This window comes from Prinia subflava, chromosome 14, assembly GCF_021018805.1.
Source record: "Prinia subflava isolate CZ2003 ecotype Zambia chromosome 14, Cam_Psub_1.2, whole genome shotgun sequence".
Taxonomy (NCBI): Eukaryota; Metazoa; Chordata; class Aves; order Passeriformes; family Cisticolidae; genus Prinia; species Prinia subflava.
In genome coordinates this window covers 6,321,882-6,340,100 of record NC_086260.1, presented here as the reverse complement: position 1 = coordinate 6,340,100, position 18,219 = coordinate 6,321,882, and the positions used below count along the sequence as shown (strand labels likewise).

At 41.3% G+C, this 18,219-nt stretch overlaps 1 long non-coding RNA gene across 23 annotated transcripts in view; it reads right to left on the bottom strand.

Annotated features, from left to right (window-relative positions):
* The window catches only part of LOC134558028 (uncharacterized), a 95,332-nt gene that overhangs the window by 38,681 nt on the left and 38,432 nt on the right, over positions 1-18,219 (bottom strand). For 14 of the 23 annotated variants that reach the window (XR_010082267.1, XR_010082264.1, XR_010082269.1 and 11 more), the window contains 4 exons: positions 5,506-5,766; positions 1,848-2,031; positions 1,672-1,749; positions 1,359-1,522 (listed from right to left, as the gene is read on the bottom strand). This is a non-coding gene — a long non-coding RNA (uncharacterized LOC134558028). The remainder of the gene's footprint in view (positions 1-1,358; positions 1,523-1,671; positions 1,750-1,847; positions 2,032-5,505; positions 5,767-18,219) is intronic. The other 9 variants (XR_010082265.1, XR_010082253.1, XR_010082266.1 and 6 more) reach the window with 6 other exon arrangements.

Sequence of the window (18,219 nt, the reverse complement as noted above, 5' to 3'; positions counted from 1 at the left end):
GCTGATGTACTGAACAGTGCAAATATCAACAGCAATAAATCAGCTGAGCTATTTTTTCCTTGCTTCCCTGTTCTTCAAGATTAGAACTGGTTGATCTCAGATCTTCCCTCCCCCAGCCACCTTTTATTCATAAAATGGGAAAGGATAAGCAAATTTTCCTCTTCTTTCAACTACCTGTTGTTTTCCCGACTTGGAATACTTTAGTCATTAAGTGATGTAATAAAGCAGATAAAACAAAAAGAAGAAAATGTTCTCTTTGCACCTGCAGAAAGAAGCTGCAGCTGTCAAAAGCTAGTTTATTACTCCAGAAACTCCAATTCCAGGTGTCTAGTTAGTAATTTCTCCCCTTTAGTGATTTGACATTCTTCAGAATTTTAGCAATGAATATATACTCAGTTTTTATTTTTATGAAAGAGGTTATTAATAAGAAAATAAAATTTTATTTTGGGCATTCATAACAAATTTAGGCTGACATTGTTTCAGAATGCATACTTCAAGTTTTATTTTCAGAAGACAAAAATATTAATTTAAAAATTCAAATATGAATAAATGCATGTTGTAAAAGCACATGAGGATTTCTTGGCACTAAGGAACCATAGAAAAAAGGGCAAGAATTGACAAGGTGAATGGACTAATTGCCATCTATTTTAAAAGGAAATACAACAAAAACATGGTAGATTTTTATTTTCTAGAGGATTTTTCTCCTGCAATCAACTGACAAAGTATGATTTTTACCACTTGCACCTGGATACTCTTCCCTTCCCCACAAGGAAAATGCTGGACAATGAACTCTCCCCACACCATAATTCTCACGCAACATGACAGAAAAGGCACAGCTCTAAAATCAAAGTGTCATTTCTTAATCCAAATATTTATTCCCAATTCTATCCAAACCTCTACCTGATTAGAAATTAGTTAACTAAGTAAATATGGCTGCTGGGTAAGTGAGATTTCCTACCCAATTACTTCATGCAAGTTTACAGCACAGTTTCTTAGGGCAGTGTCTTGTTTCAGTGCACTCACTCTAAAGGTTGGACACTTATTTTGGAAGTCTTTTCCAACTTTAATGATTCTGTGAATCCCATCCCCAGCAGCAGCAGCAGGGCAGGGCCTCAACACTGCTCAGGCTGGCAGGAGGGCAGGACTGGGGTCTACACACTTCCACCTCTGGGCAGCAGCACCAGAGCACTCACAATATCCTTTGCAGCTGGGTAACAATTTTCCCCAGGCTGTTCTTGCTATTTGGCACTAGGAAATCATGTTCTGTTGGCCAAAAAAAATCTGTGGTGTAAGAAAGATCACAAAAAAGAGGTCCAGACTGCAGCCTACAATGTGGGTTTAGGTTAAGTTCTACATACCTTAGTCAGCCCCTAGAACATGCAGCCTTATATTCCTTTTCAATCTGTTTTCTGAAATATAAGATATTTGTTTTAATTTCTGCATGAGGTGCTGAAGACACCAGCTGGTACTTTGTTACTGGTGTTAACCAATACCAGGAAAATTCTGTGTTGGTGCTTAGGTCCTAGAAAAGAATGAATTCCCCAGTATGGTAAGAATCTGAAACTAAATTAAACAAGCAAGCAAGTTAGCTTTTCACCAGTTGTGGGTGTGCAGCACAGGAATATGCTCACCCAAGAGGTGTGGGAGCACTGGGAATAGGCAGGCACTCACCTGGCAGGGAGCAGCATGAAACACCCAGCTGACTTTTCCATAAGGCCTTGCAGAAATGTTTCCCAATCAAATGAAAATCTGAGTGAAAAAAAAAAATTCAAATGAAAATTTGATAAGTAAACAAAAATTTTACCAAAGGGCAAAAGCGTTTCTGTAGAATAAGATTTTTTGCTTACTGTAAACTTCAGAGCAGGCACAGACTAGAAGGAGGTGCCAAAAGCAGTAACTGAAGAGCTGTCACTGTGCTGCAGTTAAGGACATACACCCACAAATTCCCCTTAGCAACATCTCCTTTTCTGCTGAAAACCACCACAGTCCACAATTCCTCTGTGCAAGCGTCAGCCTACCTAGAACTGACAACTCAAAGGTGCAGAACAGAAAAAAAGGATCAGTAAACACCTCAATCTTATTCTTGGGAACTGCGCTGTACATTCAAGACCAATTAAATACTTTAAAACCTCAGTGAGTACCTGCAAGTGTTCCATCTGTTAAGCCCATCAAGTCTGCAAAACTTGCACAAGAGAATCACTGAGGAATTTTGCAAGGGAAGGCTCAACACACAGATGTAATTTTTGTGCTTTGGAACACATTCCAGCACTTATTGAATGAAGTCTGAATGTCTTGCTGAAAGATGTGCATTAAGCAAATATAAACCATTAAGTAAATACATGGAAAGAGTAGTGCCTTGGAAGAAATAAACAAATGATATATGGCATCAGACTAAACAAGCTACTGCAAGGCCAAGATAGACCAGCTATCTCTGGAATCACTAGGAAGTAATTGTAAAGAAACACTTGAAACAATAAATAAAATAGAAGAAATGGTTCCTTTCCCCTACCACTCATGTCTGAAGCAGTACAGAGCAGCCTTGAGCCGGACATATAATTTTCATTTAATCCCTTCATGCTGACAGTTGCTATAGTGTATCCACTGTACCTGGTCATCAAGAAATTGCCTCTCTACAAGGATTCCTCACCTGCACAAAGCTGAAATTAGGCTTCTCCTCCCAGACAGCACTGGATAAGGCAGACAGGGGTGTCTGAGGAACCACCACACTCCTGCTCCTGACAGCGAGGTGATCCCCAATTTTGGAACAAGCCTGGCATGCACCAAAACAGCCAATTCTCAACATTCCATCCTAACCCGACCCAAATTTCAGGTTGGCTTTCCTGACACCAGCAGCTCATCAAGATGTCTGTGCTAGCTGAATATTTCACCTCCTGTGTGAGGAAGGAAAACTAAACAACCAAAACTAGCTGACAGCAGGAAAATTGAGAAGCTGTAACTCATACAGAATTGGCCCAGAAATCATCAGATTCCTCACTCCTTTATTTGTTCCTGGACCAGATCCATTCTGTCCAGATAAACTCCTCCTCAGTGCACATACAGCTCTGGTGTAATGAAGTGATGGGTCATGCTGGTGCTATCGCATCCAGGATTTATGAGGAGACATTATCACCTCAAACAGGGAATTGGAGGGGCCAGAGAGATTGTGGCTCTGCAAACAAGTCTTCAAGGCATGTTTAGGTGAGTGGGATGCAATCAATCAAATTAAGGTGCTGTGCATGGATGTATCTCCAATGACCTCTGAGAGAATTCCAGCATACATTGGTACTGGATCTGTTGGTTAGGAATTCATCAACCATGCACATCTATGAGCAAAAGCAGGCACACCTCCTACAGGTAATTCAGCTTATTTCCTCTCCTTTCCTGAGAGTAAAATGTCCAGTGCTGATACCAAAGCTGCCTTCCCTGCTGATCCCCTTTTGTCTCTGTTTGGCATATTACTTGCATTCTCCATTCAGCAGCAGCTGTGCATAGCTGGTCAAACACTCCAAGTTGTTTGTGAGAGTTTACCTAAGGCTATTCATCTCCCTGTTTTCCCATGAGGTGCCCAAACACAAGTCATCTCTGTTGGCTTTTGGAGCACATTAATTCTGAGCACAGCATCAGAATCAGGTAATCAGTTAGCTGAAGGTTAAAGTGGAGCATTTTTCCCTAATAAGGACAACAAAAAGGTGGGGAAGATATTTCTGAATGAGGACTTTTTTTATTCAGGTAATGCATTTCCTAGAGGCACACCTTTAAAACCAGCTCATGGGCAATTCTTTCTCTAGATGCAATCTGAAAAGCTACTGGAGGTGGAGGAAAGAGAATCTAAGCAGAAGGTCTGATTTATCCCTTCTGAAACTGCAGCCTCAAGGCTTTGGACCCTGAAGCACTGAACCACCCTGGATCCATGGTGACAGAAGGAGGAATCCTCCAGCCAGCATCACTCACACTTATCCTCAGACTGTGGGAGATGTTACTGGGAGGGCACAAGGAGGAAACAGAGGCCCTGAAGAGCAAGGGCAGGAATGCAGGGGCTCTGGAGCACTGAACTGGCAGCATGACACAGGAAAAGGGGCTTGGGGGTCCGACCACACACAGCTTTCCTCACACAGTGAAGAGGGAAATGGATCATATCTGCCACATCTTGGAGCCCTGATCTATAGCCAGCTAATTGGTAACAGGAGTTTTATGTAAAGATGAACTCCGTGGAATCTTTTAACGTGAATATCTCTCAAATAACTTATTTGATTTTGAGCTGTCTCCTAGGAAACAGTCCATTTGTGTCAGCATTAAGGAGTAGGATGCCATGCATAGTTAGGAGTGCCTGTTAACCTCCACCCTTGAAATGCTCATCCCTACAAGGCAGGAGGAGAGGGTGGAACAGACCCCATCTCAAGGAACCATCAGTGGGAGCCTGGCTCCTATTTGTGCTTCAAGAGTTCTCACACCAAATTTATGCCCAAATTCTGTCATGTGGTGTCAGGCCAAGTGGATGCACAGGTAGCTGAGTGAGGTCAGGAATTAATTTGACACATTATGGCTCCAAATTCCACAATGATTTGTAGATGTGAAAAACTTTCCTACCCTAAATCAACAGGAATATTCATGTGCATGAAATTGGATGGGTAAAATCAGGATTAGTCTCCAGAGAAACAAAACAATGTAAAGGCTAATACTGTTTTTCTGAGAGGGAAAAAAAAAAGAAAGATTTGAATTATAGCTATTTGATGGGTAACATTGCAGTAAACAGGTTAGTCCTTGTAATCTGCTGGCACCATCAGCAGACGACTAAATCAAATATGTTTTTACTCATCTTATGCATCTATTAATGCAATCCACTGCAATGGTTATTCAATATTTATGTTTGTGTGAATTATTGCATATTTCATTCCCTTTTGAAAACCAGGATAGTTGAAATAGTACAGGATTGCTTTTTATCTGACAGAGCTTTAATCTTTTGCTTTTCATGGTTTCACCTGAACTGTTGTTCTAAAAACTAAATAAATGAGGGTTTGGTGAGATAAAAAATTCCAATATTAGACCCTGATACCATTGGTCATGGTGTCATGATACACCTGACATTCCTCATAAATAATAAGTGCATGAAGATCTGTTTTTCTGACTGCCTGTTTGAAGAAATAGCACTCACCACACTGTGTAACATTTAACACTGCTCATACTGTAGTCAAAGCAGCCAAATTCTACTCTTTAGAAAGTGAAGATAACCACTTGCAGAAGTCAGGAAAGACTTTCTTCTCTACTTATAGGAATAAACATAGTCTGTAGCCCTTCTCAGCTAGTCATATCCATCATGGCTCTCCCAGTCTGGTACAAAGTATTTCAGAGAAAAATAGATCAGATTCCTCTAAATCAGAATATGCCTGCTGCTGCACCCTAGCACTGAGATTGCAGCTCAGCATGTCGTTCCACTCTGCAGTGAGGAACCATCTGAATGTTAGACTGGAGGATGAAATCTGAAAACAGACTTTGAGGGACAATCACCTTCTAGGTGCCCACCATTTCTAGGGTGCAGGTGAAGGAAGGTTTGCAACTCCTGTGACTAAAAAAGCCTTGTAATTCAACCTTGCTCCCAAAGACATCTTGTCGTATGTTAAGTCTGGTCCTAGGTCCAGGAAGACAAGAGAGGCATCAAGAAGGTCCAGGAAGACATCAACGTGATTCACAATTCAGTTTTCAGAATCAGTGGATATTTTTCTTTGTTTGTTCCATACAGGAGCAGTCAAATGGAGAACTTGGAATGACCTTAAAAAACCAAAAACAGAAACAAGAGACAACTCTTAATGCTGCTGTGCCATAATCCATGCTACCCCAAACCATTCTCCAAGCCAAGAAACAGAAAAACCCCATCAAGGAAACAGTGCCATAAAACAGAAAAACAAAGTATAAACAGAAAAATAAAACCAGACGCCAATGCGTACCCGAAGGAACCATTAAAAGCAAAATGCTTGTCAGTATAGGATGCTCCACTGCACACATCTGGTGCTCTCAGCAATACAGAACGTTTCTTTAATTGCTACACCTGAGACCAACAGCAAGAAATAAATCTAGACACTGATCTCAACATACTTGGAGACAGGTAGAGATGAGTAGCAGCATGAGGATTTCATGGACGATAATCAAGCAGCTATGCATTACTGCACTGAACAGACACGCTCGGGACAGACCTATGCCTCTGTAATTTGATGTCTGTTTTTTAAATCCTTCTGGTGCCAGACATTGCAGAGATAACTGTGATAAGCCTCCCATGTGGTATATATCACGCAGTACTTTTTGCACCATCCAAGATGTCAGGACAGCAGTATCCAGTGGAAAAGGCAATGGACGAGATGTCAGAGCAGCTGGACGGGCTCCAGCCTGTTGCTCCTTCTCATGGGTTGTTGCAAGTCACTGAACTTTTCTGTTCCTGTTTTATTTACTCAGACTCCAAGTACTGGCTACATGTTTAGACAGCACCTTGCATGATGGATCCTCCTTCTCTCTCAGGCCCTTAGAAATGTGTAAGTCAGAATTATTCACATTTCGTGACTTGGACTTTTCCCGACAACAAACAGTGAAGCCTGTGTGTTTATTGAGAGGAAAGGATTCAAAGACAGGCACAACACAAGAAAGAATGTCACTAGCACTTGCTCTGAGAAGCTGTTTGGTGTTTCTAAACTGGAAAATGAACGTGCTCAGCAAGTCCTTTTGCTCAGGATCTCTCTGTCCTTTATGTCTCAATAGGAATGCGAGAGGTTCCTCACCATTTTTTGTAAGTGGTGTGTGTCCAAGCAAAGGGTGGGTTAAATACTGATGTTAAAATGTTCAGATCCTTATTAGAAGTAATAAGGTTTGCTCTGACTCCACGCTGAATATTCTAAAATTGCTTTTAGAATTTCTTTCAGAGTAACATGAAGGATTTCCTGTTCTTGACTCAATTTGCCATAGCTTGTCCTTTGTGAACAGTGGCATGTCGTTGCCAGCTGTCATTATTACCTAAACATTTCTCAGCTGTATTTCATGTAGACCTGGTGACCCAGTGCTCCATTTACCCAAAATAACCAGTTCTCAGCCCTGCCATTTCCCAAATCAGGAATGACATATCTTGAACTGTGTTAACTACCTCAGAGCATTCTCATCCTTCACAAAATGAAATTTTAGCCATTTGTTGCCTTACAGCACATTTGAGGTCAGGAAAAAATATTAGCTTCTCATTCTTCAGGTGGGTACTCAGGTGCAAACTCAAGTATGTTCTTAGGACTGACCAATGCCTAATACAGGGTACAGAGGTGTCATTAAAAGAGTCACTGGTTTTTAGCAAATCTGAGTCTGTTCAAAGAGTGTCTTTTCCACACAATTTGCCCTACCTTGACACAATGAATTTAAAAGAAGAAACAATTGAATTAAAAAGTTAAATGGATTTTTTTTTAACATGACAGAATATTGCCCAAATATGATGGCCCATTGCTCCAGTGAATAGCAGTGCAGCTGAGGAGAGGACTGCGGGAAGAGTTCAGCAATCAAAGCCATCAGTCCTGCCTGTCCTGATCACACTGCAATTTCTGGTGAGTGTGGGGATCAGTTTCCTGATTTCATCTTTTATAAAACAGAAGCAGGATAGGATATCAACAACTCCTTTCCTGAAGACCACTGGCTCATTTTATCTGGATCTGCTATGGACAGTGTCAAAAGGCGTTACCTCAAAATGGTCAAATTAAGATCAAGCCTGAGGTTTGCTGATCCCTCCTCCTTTTGATGCTCAGGGAGCTGGACATATTTTAAATGTCTGATTTGGTTTGTAGGGAATGTAATGCTTTTTTTCTAAGCTGTAATTTTGACCCAGAAAAGAAAACCAAAACACATTGATTGTCTTGAAATGTGCCCTAACACTGAATCAAAAGAAAAGAAATTAAGTCAATACTCAAATTGTGAAAAAAAAAAATGAAAATATCATAACAAGAATACCCACAACACTCAAAATCCCAACTATATTGGTCGGTAAAGACTTTCTTAGGATAGTTGTTACACAATATATTTTCATAGGTACATGAATATAGATCATACATTTACTATGCCATGAAGAGTTAATAAGGGATGTATATCCACTGGTTTATTTCCTTTTTCCCCCATCTTTAAGGAACTCCTGAGTCACTGGACTTCCAGACCACATTTATCTTTGTCTTTCATGAATGATTCCCCTATACAAAGATTTGTCACTAGTTCAATGACAGGAAAATTTTTTTTCCTGTTTAGAAATATCCTGAACATAAATTTCAAACTACAAACACCTCTTCATTGTGCAACTGCCTTTTCCTCTAAATTACGTTGAACTTACTTAAGGCTTTTATTTCAATTTAATTTAAAATAGATTTCCTGAAAAACTTTTGGGCTTTCTTTTGGCCTTCCCCTTGTTCCTACTTCCCATGTAATGATGCCATAATGATTCACTATTTGATGTTCTCTGGCTTCAGACTTATACTATAACTGCCTAATTTCTTATGAGAAAGGCAGATAAGCAAATATTTCAAGAGGCTTGTAAATAACTGACAAGGACCACAAGACTGCAGTTATTTTTAATTTATATCTGAAGTACTTTGCTGTGCTAGCTGAAATAATGTGTTTGCATGGTTTTTCTGTGCAGCCTGTATCATTTATCACTCAGTAACCAGCGTGAACTGCACATCCTGCTTCAAAACCTCAAAGTATTTTCCTAGTTATCATTACAGCACGGTATTCTATTCTTCTGGAGAACCTATAGTGGAGTAATAATTTGCATGACTTTGACTAAAAGACTCTCCTCTTTGATTTAACTATAACTAGTCTTACCAACCAGAAGTTTCCAGTCCTGCATTGTTGCTTGGCTTTCCTGTGCCAAACAAGTCAGAGTCTGATCTCCTCCAAATTTCAGCCTCTTAAAAATAGTTTTCTTAATTATTTTTTATTGCACTTCTGCACAATAATTAAAGAAAAAAAAAAAGTTAAACCCTGTCCTGAAAGCTGAACTTGCAATATCTTTCCATCCTGGCATTTAACTCTAAGGGGGAATACAAGTTATCCAACATATCCAGCTCCCAGCATCACACTGCTGCTCCCATGATGAATGTTACAGGTGGTGGTGCTTATGCTAATAAGGAAGTAAATGAGAAAAGCCAGGCTGGTTCATGTTTTGTAAGAAACAGAATGAATCCTACATCCATCAACTGGAAAAAAACAAACATTAGAAAGGAAAGAATGGGTATAGTCCAAACAAAATAAAATTCATAAAAGGAGAAGGAAACTATCATAGCTAGAAATATCAATGAATAGTGTCAGATATTGCTGTTGTGTAATGCTGCCTGGTTTAAATGGTTTATGTTAATATTGTTAGTTACTTCCTGACCAATGGCTGAAATAAGGATATTGAAAAATAGGATGAAAAGGTGGAGAGAGGAAAAATCAGAAATCCAGAATAACCTGAGTTTAGATGGGTGTCTACAGATCTCTGCCTGGTTCATTGGTGAAAACTTCTGGCCTTGTAGAAGGATTTAAATGCAAAAGGAACCCACCAAGATTTTAGTCACAGTAGATAGGTAGCTCTTTACTGGGAGGGTGGTGAGGCTCTGGCACAGATTGTCCAGAAAATCCAAAAACCTGTGGGTGCCCCATCCCTGGAAGTGTTCAAGGCCAGATTGGATGAGGCTTTGAGCAACCTGGTCTAGTGGAAGATGTCCCTGCCCACGGCAGGGGGTTGGAATGAAATGATCCTCAGGTCCCTTCCAATCCAAACCCTTCTATGCTTCTGAGATCACAGAAGTGAGAACATTTGGTGCTTGAGGTTCTGTCCAGTCTTTCTTTACTTCTGTATCTGCAGAGCTTTGCTTTGTAGTGATAACCAGCTAAAAGTGAAGGTCACGCAGGTAAGACAAATTTCTCCAGTTACCTACACAGGTTCCCCCTTCCCCACAGAAAGCAGCATAATCCATTAAGTAGAGCTATGGTTAAAACCTCCCCAAACACCACACAGGCAGGTTTTGTTCTGACACATGTGGTGGTGTGCTATTTATTCTCTTTCTGACTAAAATTAATTGTAGTTAAGTACTTGACATTCCTCTCTGAGAACTCTTCTGATTTGGCAAAAGTTCAGCAAGAGTTAAAGAACCACCTCCCAAAGCTGTTCTAACCTGGAGAAAAAAAAGAGGATGGGCAGGCAGGTCGAAACACATGGATTAATTGGTGCTAAAGTAAATTAGTATTTCTTGAGAGAAGAGTAGAATAAAAGGAGGGAGCTGTAAGCATGGATAGACCTTGAACTGCTCTGAGAAAGGAACTTAGATGCATTCCTTTGTTTCCTACTTAATCATTAATTATTGCTGGTGTTTTGCAAACATAGGCATGCCTACACCAGGCAGCGCAGAGGTGTGCTGGAGATCCCCAAGGCAGAGAGATGAGGAAAGCAGCACGTCTGCACAGAGCAGTGCTGGCCCACAGACCAACCACTTCAGGTCCCCAAGAGAGCATCACCTCACAGAGACATCTCACGTGGGTACAGCACCAGACCCAGACCTGCAGCAGCTCTTAGATCATGTCTTCCCACAGGGAAACAAAGTGTGGGATGGAGACAGAGAAGTCACTGAATAGAAGAGCACAAAGACAACACATTTCTTCAAAACATGAAAAATAAACATCTACCACGTTCAATTGCCTTGATGTTTCTGGGCCTGTTTTACAAAGGAATGCTCTTGAAAATCAGATTCACGGTGTCTGAGATGGATTAGTTTGTGCCAGTTGACAGTCCGGGAGCATCTCAAATATTGCCTGTGAGAGGAATAACCCCATGCGGGAAGATCCACTGCTCCACAGACAGCCCTCAGTTTCAGTCTCCCCACACAAAATGTCCAGTAGAAGAGGTGTCAGAGTGCAGGGTCACAAATGGGTGGTGAGGCAGGCTTACCATCTAAAATTCTGTAGATCTCAGCAAAAGCCCAGACCAAACTAAAGTCCAGCTAAAGCCCAGACTGCCATGGTGCTGCCTCCCAGCCTGAGAGCCTCACTGCTCACCAGGACCACAGTGACAGTCACCAGATGCAGATGTGGACAACACAGGCTCAACAGAGCCAGGACCTGGGGGTTTTTTGTTCAGCAACAGTTTCCACTGCTATCTTTGGGAACATGGTGGAAGGAAGCTCAGATAGCATGAGGAAATTCTGCCATGCTCTTGGTAGATTGGTTCATGTGTATCCCATGAACAGCCTCGGCTTTGGTGTCTGGAGCTGAGTGAAGATACCAGGACGTAGTTCCCAAAGGAAAATCCCTGAGGCTGCTCATACCTCACCACATCCTTCAGGGATCTCCAGAGAACATGAAGTCTCTGAGAAAAAGGAACAAATCTCATAGCCTTTTCCACTTATAAATAAACCCATTAAATGAGAGGAAGCGGGGCAGGTGCCTCATTTCCCGAGCTCTGCGGCACTGCAGGGCGAGTCCGGGCTCTGATTCACTGGCCGGGGCCATTGTCCCATACAGCCCTGCACAGGAAGGAGAGCCCTGTCCCAGCACCTGGGGACACCACCCTGGCGCAGCTCCATGCCCTGGCACAGCACCGTGCCCTGGCACAGCACCATGCCCTGGCACCCTGATCCTCAGTGGGACTCACAGATCCCCCTGCACAGCCAAGCAAATTTCCCTCTTTGTTCTCCTTTGACTGCCTGCTGCACTAGCAGAACACTGAGCTGCTGCTTCCCATGGACCCCAGATACTCACAGGAAAAAAAAGAATAATCACAAACTGCACGTTTAGTACACGTATGAGAAATCAGTGACGTTTTCCTCTTCCGTGGTTCTGGTTTAAAGGGCAAGCATCAAACCAGGGACACAAATCACTTCCCATCCCAGATACTGTATTTAGTGATGTGCTTATCTAGAGAGCCATGCCAGGAACACTGTGAGCAGGAAAGCACTGATTGACAACTAAGCCCTTCCTCCCAATTTAAGACACTTTATGACCTCCTGGGTCTTTCTTTAAAGAAGCCTTTCCTTTCTATCAGTCTGGCTCCCAGTTCTCTGTGGCAGTGGCTGATAAATTAAGATGACAATATGGATTGATGAAGCTGAGTCTGCCCCCAGCCTGGCTCATCTCTCTCCCTGATGCTGCAATGAAGCCACTGTCCCACATCTGGCACCCCTGTGTGTGTCCAAGGAACAGGCTAAGTTGTCATAAATCCAGGCTTTCCCAGCAAGATCAAGAAGGAGGAGGACTCTTGGAGGCCTCCGCTGAGACAGGGGAAGCTGTAACAAGTGTGTGAAAATTAGCTGGATTCATGTTTACAATTGATATATCTACACATATGGGCAGAGACAGCCATGCACTCGCTCGGGTCCTGTCAGATGTGAAGGCTTTGCAGCTGGGAAATGCCTTTTTGTTTGCATCTCCCAGCTCCATCCTCAGCACACCAAACACAGCTCCCAGCCTGGGCTGCCTCTTTCCAGCTGGGGATGATAAACCCAATGCTTGCACCTGTGTTGTGCAGACCTGCATGCAGAGATTTTGCTGACCACTGTGAAAAGAAAGCCTCCAACACATGGGTTCAATGAAAATAGGATGGGCAAAGCTCTGCCCCCACTCGCTTGTGGAGCTCAGTAGGGATGAGTTGTGCTCATCCTGCTGGTTTAGGATGTCACACCGCTCTCTAGTAGCTGCTCCAAACATGGGATGAGCATTTCTTGCTGCTAGCTAATAGCATTACCCTGTCTGCCTCCTGGGAGCAGCTTATCCTATCCAGGGAAAGAAAGGCTGGCTGCAGATGCATCACTGCTCTGTCTTCAGCAGCAGTTTAACTCCCTTCTCCCCACTGTCAGAACACACAATTGCATCAGAACGAGCCCTTCACTGAAAAAGTTACATTTGTCAAATTGGCATTACATTTGTCAAATTGGCATTACATTTGTCAAATTTCCAAGTAGCTCTTAAACCAAGTCCAAGGATTGTAATTCCTCTGAGCTTTCTGGTACTCACTCTGACTCTGTCAATTTAATACTCCAGCAGAACAGGGCTCATCTCCACTGTTTTTATCTGAGGATTGAGACTAGATTAATTAAAGTGACTACTTTAATCTTGGAGTTTATGAGTGAAAACTGAGCATAATAAAATGGAGAAATATGTTTTATCCCCATAATATTTTAATAATATTTCCCAGGAAAATGTCTAAATTGATGACAGCGCAATATGCCTTTTTTAGTTCTATCCTTACCTTCACTGTTTTCTGTAAATGAAAAAGGGAAAGGAAAGGCTCAGATTTCATAGACTTCAAAATTAAATGTTACCACATAGCCATATTCAGAAACAGTCACAAGCTTTCACTGGTTTCCCCACTTCTGGAGGATTAATAATTTGTCATGTAAGAGTTATTGGTTTTTTACCATCTTATTAGGGAAAAAATGCAAGTGTTAAACTTCTGCACTAGTCGCTAATTCTTTGACAGTTTGGGCTTTTTGTCTGTTTTTAGTAGAGAGTATTCACCCTTCATTCAGGGGGAAAAAACCTTTACCTGGAAATCACCTTCTGTGCAATTACCTGTTAAGACTTCAAATGAAGCAAGGCTCATTACTTCATGTGAAAATAGCTCTCCTCACAGGGGGCTGCCAACTTTATTATGAATGGCTATTTCCTCACGTTCTTTTCTTTTGACTATTGCACTGTTACTACTGCTATGGAGCAGGTCTTGCCCAAGGGAGAGGAGCTGGTGGATTGGAGGGGGTGGCTGGGTGGTGGCAGTGAGGAGTCAGGTCATTCATTACCCACCAGGTCTACCCAAAAACAATAATTCACCACTTACAGAATGCAATCAAGTGCATTCCTCTCCAGGGTGATTAAAGAAATATTCAATTTGGTGCAACTGAGGTACAAAAGCTCTCTGTATCCTTCCTCTGCCAAGCATAGAAGAATGCCATGCTTTAAATGATTTACAAAAACTCCCATATGCCAGAGATGTATCATTTACATGGAATCCAGGCAGCTTCATGCAATCACTGATTACACATAATTGTCCCAATAGTGAGGGGCAGAGGGAGTAAATCAGCTTATCAGTGCTCAAGGCTTATTTTACTTCTCTCAAACGAGGAGAAGCATAGGTTTGCTAGGAATCCTTTTTTCTCTACTAAGGGTAAAAATCTGAAATGAAGAATAAAATGTAAAAATTCTTAGTTCTGATTTTGTAATTCCATCCAGTTTAAAATCTACAAATAATATAAAATTCTCATGAAACAAGAAAGAGTAGAAGTGCCAGTGGATGAAAAATTCAAGCAAACAGTTTGTTTGCCTTTTCTTTTTTCTCCCAGGCTTCTGCTCCCCCCAATCTCTCGCAATGGTATAAATCACAAACAGATTTCATCAAAACACTGCTAAACATCCAACAGGAGAAAATGACATTGTACATAACAGCAGTTGTGTCTTGCCATATTAAAAATCAATTATACTTCACATCATGCAGTCTCAACTTATAGCAGATATTTGTGGTACTAATTTGAGTTGTCCTGGATAATTAGAGGATCTGTACCTCCATCATTATAAGAAAATTACTTTTGCTAGAATTTGCACAGAAGAACTAATGGCATTACAGTCACAATGATTTTAATAAAAGCCAGATTGTGTCTAGCTCTAATACTCCAAATCTTTAATGAATTTATCCCACAATAAAGAAGACAAAAAACGGAGCACCTTTATGCCCATTTTCAATCAGTGGGGAACTGAAACTCAGCAGTAACAGGGTTTAGACACTCAGAGACTTAAGCACCCTGCTTACCTCCACTTTTAACACACACACTGCAAAAAATCCCAACACATCCACATGGATGGTGACAGGGAAAAGAGATCAGACCTTTCCAGGAGAGGACCTGAGCTTCCAGCACCCATGAGCTGCTGTCTGTCTAAATGCACTGAAATATTTCTAGTGTGGCTTTATCAGGCAGGATACAAAAACACAAGCCTTAAATAAGTTATAGAATGAGGTAGTAGGGAAAAATAAGAACAGTGCTGGAGATTTGCCTGCAGCAGGGAGAGGGTTATTTGCCTCAGAAGGGTTATTGTTTCAGAACTGTTTGATGAAATAATAAACAAAATACTGCACTGCTAATAGTTTCTGTAGAGCCATGCTGCCTTGCAATGCAGAGGAGGATGTGTACTCCCTGCCCAGAGAGGGCTTCCTGCATAGTTTCAATGTGAAGGAACATGCATTCATTTGTCAATGACAAAAAGCTAGGAGGCAATTTCTTAGCCTTAGGGCTTTCTCTTCAGCAGAAGTAGTCCCATCAACGTTTGAGGTGTTTAAGGAGATTCAAAAGGTTTTAATACTCAGGCTTCTTTTCTGAATTGAATTAGGAATGCACCGAACCAATATTGCAAAGGACAAAGGTCAAGGCTTTATTTATATAACACAAGGATGTAATGCAATAACCGGCTGCTGCAGGCACGTAAGTAAAAGATCAGGGACAAAGCTGCAGACAGGATGTCAGCAGAGCACAGGGAATTAGCCATGCACCTCCCTCTCATTAATTACAGACACGCACATCCGAGCCACCATACATTACTGTGAGGGCGTACCCAGCAGTAACTGTGGTTCATACTTTACCACTAACAGGGCAAGGAAAGGTAAAAGAGAATTGTGCTCCTCTGGCTCCATTAGGTAATCATGGGGGTTCTTCCTACATCCATTAAGCAGCAGCCATGGAAAAACGTGGTAAGGAGGAGTTTTTTGTCATTTCCTGAAGGGCCATTTTTAGCCATGTTACTATATAAGGAATAAATATTTCCATGCCTGTTGTCAGGCAGCAATATAATAGTTTTCTACAAAACTCTAATGAATATTAATAGTGTTACACCTTGCAAGATCTCATAAGCATGTTCTGTGTCAACACACCTGTCAGAGACCAAAAGATTTAAAAGCTCAGAAGGACCATAAAAGTTCCATTTCTAGATATTGCTCTTGTCCAAAGTATGTTGCCTGCATAACATGGGGCACACCCTGCAACTTTACTCCCAGTCAAATACATCTACAACTTATTGGAGCTCATCTGTGTGGGGTACAAGACTACTTAGTTTTGTGGCAAACATTCTTTTACTATGTTTTTGCCAAAAAAAAAAAAAAACAAAACAAAACAAAAAAAAAAAAAAAAAAAAAAAACAAACCCAAACCAACAAAAACCCTCACAGTTTCAGAAACAAAAATGCAGAAAAGGAAAAACTTTTCACTTGTTATATCTGCTGTATATCCTGCCTTCTTCTTCTTCTTCTTTTTTTTTTTTTTTTAATTTGAGCAGCACATCCCATTCAAAATCTGACTTTCCGGTTTGTGCAAGAGTGCCACAAAGACAAAAATCCATCTTAAGGTAACAGAATGTACCTAAGGCTTTACTGCTTTACTCTAAGAACCTGTTGGCATTTGTTTTTGTCCTCATGACATCTGTAACTAATGCAACATTGGAGCCTGTACCAAAGGCTTCAAAATGAAGTTTACCAGCATTAACTGCCAGGTAGTCTTTTCCAAATGTTTTTCATCCACTTTCTACACAAGATTTTGAAAAATGCAGGTCTTTGTGTAGTCTTTAACTGATGGAAAAGCTCTGTCAAAGATTTCTGGTGGCCAGGTGTAGCCTATTTCCCAGGCACTCTGCTGGCAGAGAGCAATGACTGATGTTCTTTACCTCAAGTGAACTGTACCCTGTAGGCTGGGAAAAAGCCAAGCCAAGAATCTGCTCTCCAGCTGAGTTATTTTACAGGTAAAAACACCAATTATGGCTCATGTTCACCCACAGAGTCTTGAACAAGGCTGTGGTTGGAATGGGAACTCTGAGTGCCCCCTCTCATCATTGGTCTCCAGGAAGATAAAGGTCAAATATACATTATTGGTAGGTTTGCCCAATTCTCAGGGCAAGAGGGTCCTTCTCTCACACAGGGCAGCATGTGATCCCAGTACCTGCACATCCCTTCAGTCACCTACTTCAAACTCAAATCTTTATTTTTTTTAAATGCAAATCTGGTCTCTTCAGAAAAGAAAGACAATGTTTCAGCTTTTTTGCTTTATCACTAAGCTGACAACACAACTTCAGCTTACCAAATGAACTATAAAATGTCATTACACTTCAGCTGTTTTGTTGTGGTCACCCCAATACAGCTGAGAGATGTGAAGGCCTCAGAATATGACAGAGAAAACGATCAGTGTAAGAGCTGTGAATTTCTGTTAAGGATTTTTTTTGCATTATAATTCAGTTTTTCAGGATATGAATACTCTCAGCCTCCTGAGATTCTGCAGCTGAAGATTCAGAAAGTGCAGGGGAGGCTGACTAACACCCCATTAGAGCCATCCTTTAATTTCTGTCATCTCCTGTCTTTGCCTGCTTAGAACAGTCTCTCCAAGACTGAAGCAACCCTTAATCTTTCACTCTGCTCCTGTGGTCTAAGTCCTGCAGTATGAAATATTCTTATTTGAGTCTGTTCAGAATCGAGCAGCTTTTTGTAGAGGTAAAATTCATGAGTCCATGGCTGACTTTTCCAGACCCTCAGAGCTCTGGGCTGTCCCAAGTCCTGCTGTGCTTTAACCTACCCTCAAGAAAAGCTCAGCTTAGATCAACATAAAAGGCAAAACCTTTCCAAAGGAAGAGAACACAATCTTTCAAGTCTGGTTTCCCTAAAAGTCCAGAAGGTAAAGCACAGGTTTCCAATGATGTTCTGAAAGGTGTTTCAGCCAGTTTGACATCTGCTTATGCAAATGTGAGCAATCGCACAGATTTTTAAACAAGCAGTCTTTAGTGACTTTGGTCACCTTTGACCTTGGTCACCTTGCTACACACACAAATGCATCCCTCAAGAAGAAAACAAGGTAGAATGGCTGGTTTGGGGTTGATGGATTTGCTGTGGGTCTGTGCTTAAAGAAAAGAGAGGGAGGTGAGGAGAAAGTGAATGTTTGGAAATACAGTCTCAGGGAAAGGGAGATATAAAAAGAAGTAAAACAAAATATTGTTTATTGTTGCTCAACACCAGAATAGACAAACTTTTAACATATAACAAAGATTTAAATGCAACATGAGCAGAGGAAATTATTATTCCAGCTCTACAGAGAGAAGCCCAGGCTCAAAATGCAACTGTTTAAGAAGTGGGAAGCTCCCAGTGACTGGACATTCCCCAACTCAATGCCTGCCTTGTGCATTTTGATGTTTCATGGTGTTTCTTCTGTTTGCAGGATGGGAAGCA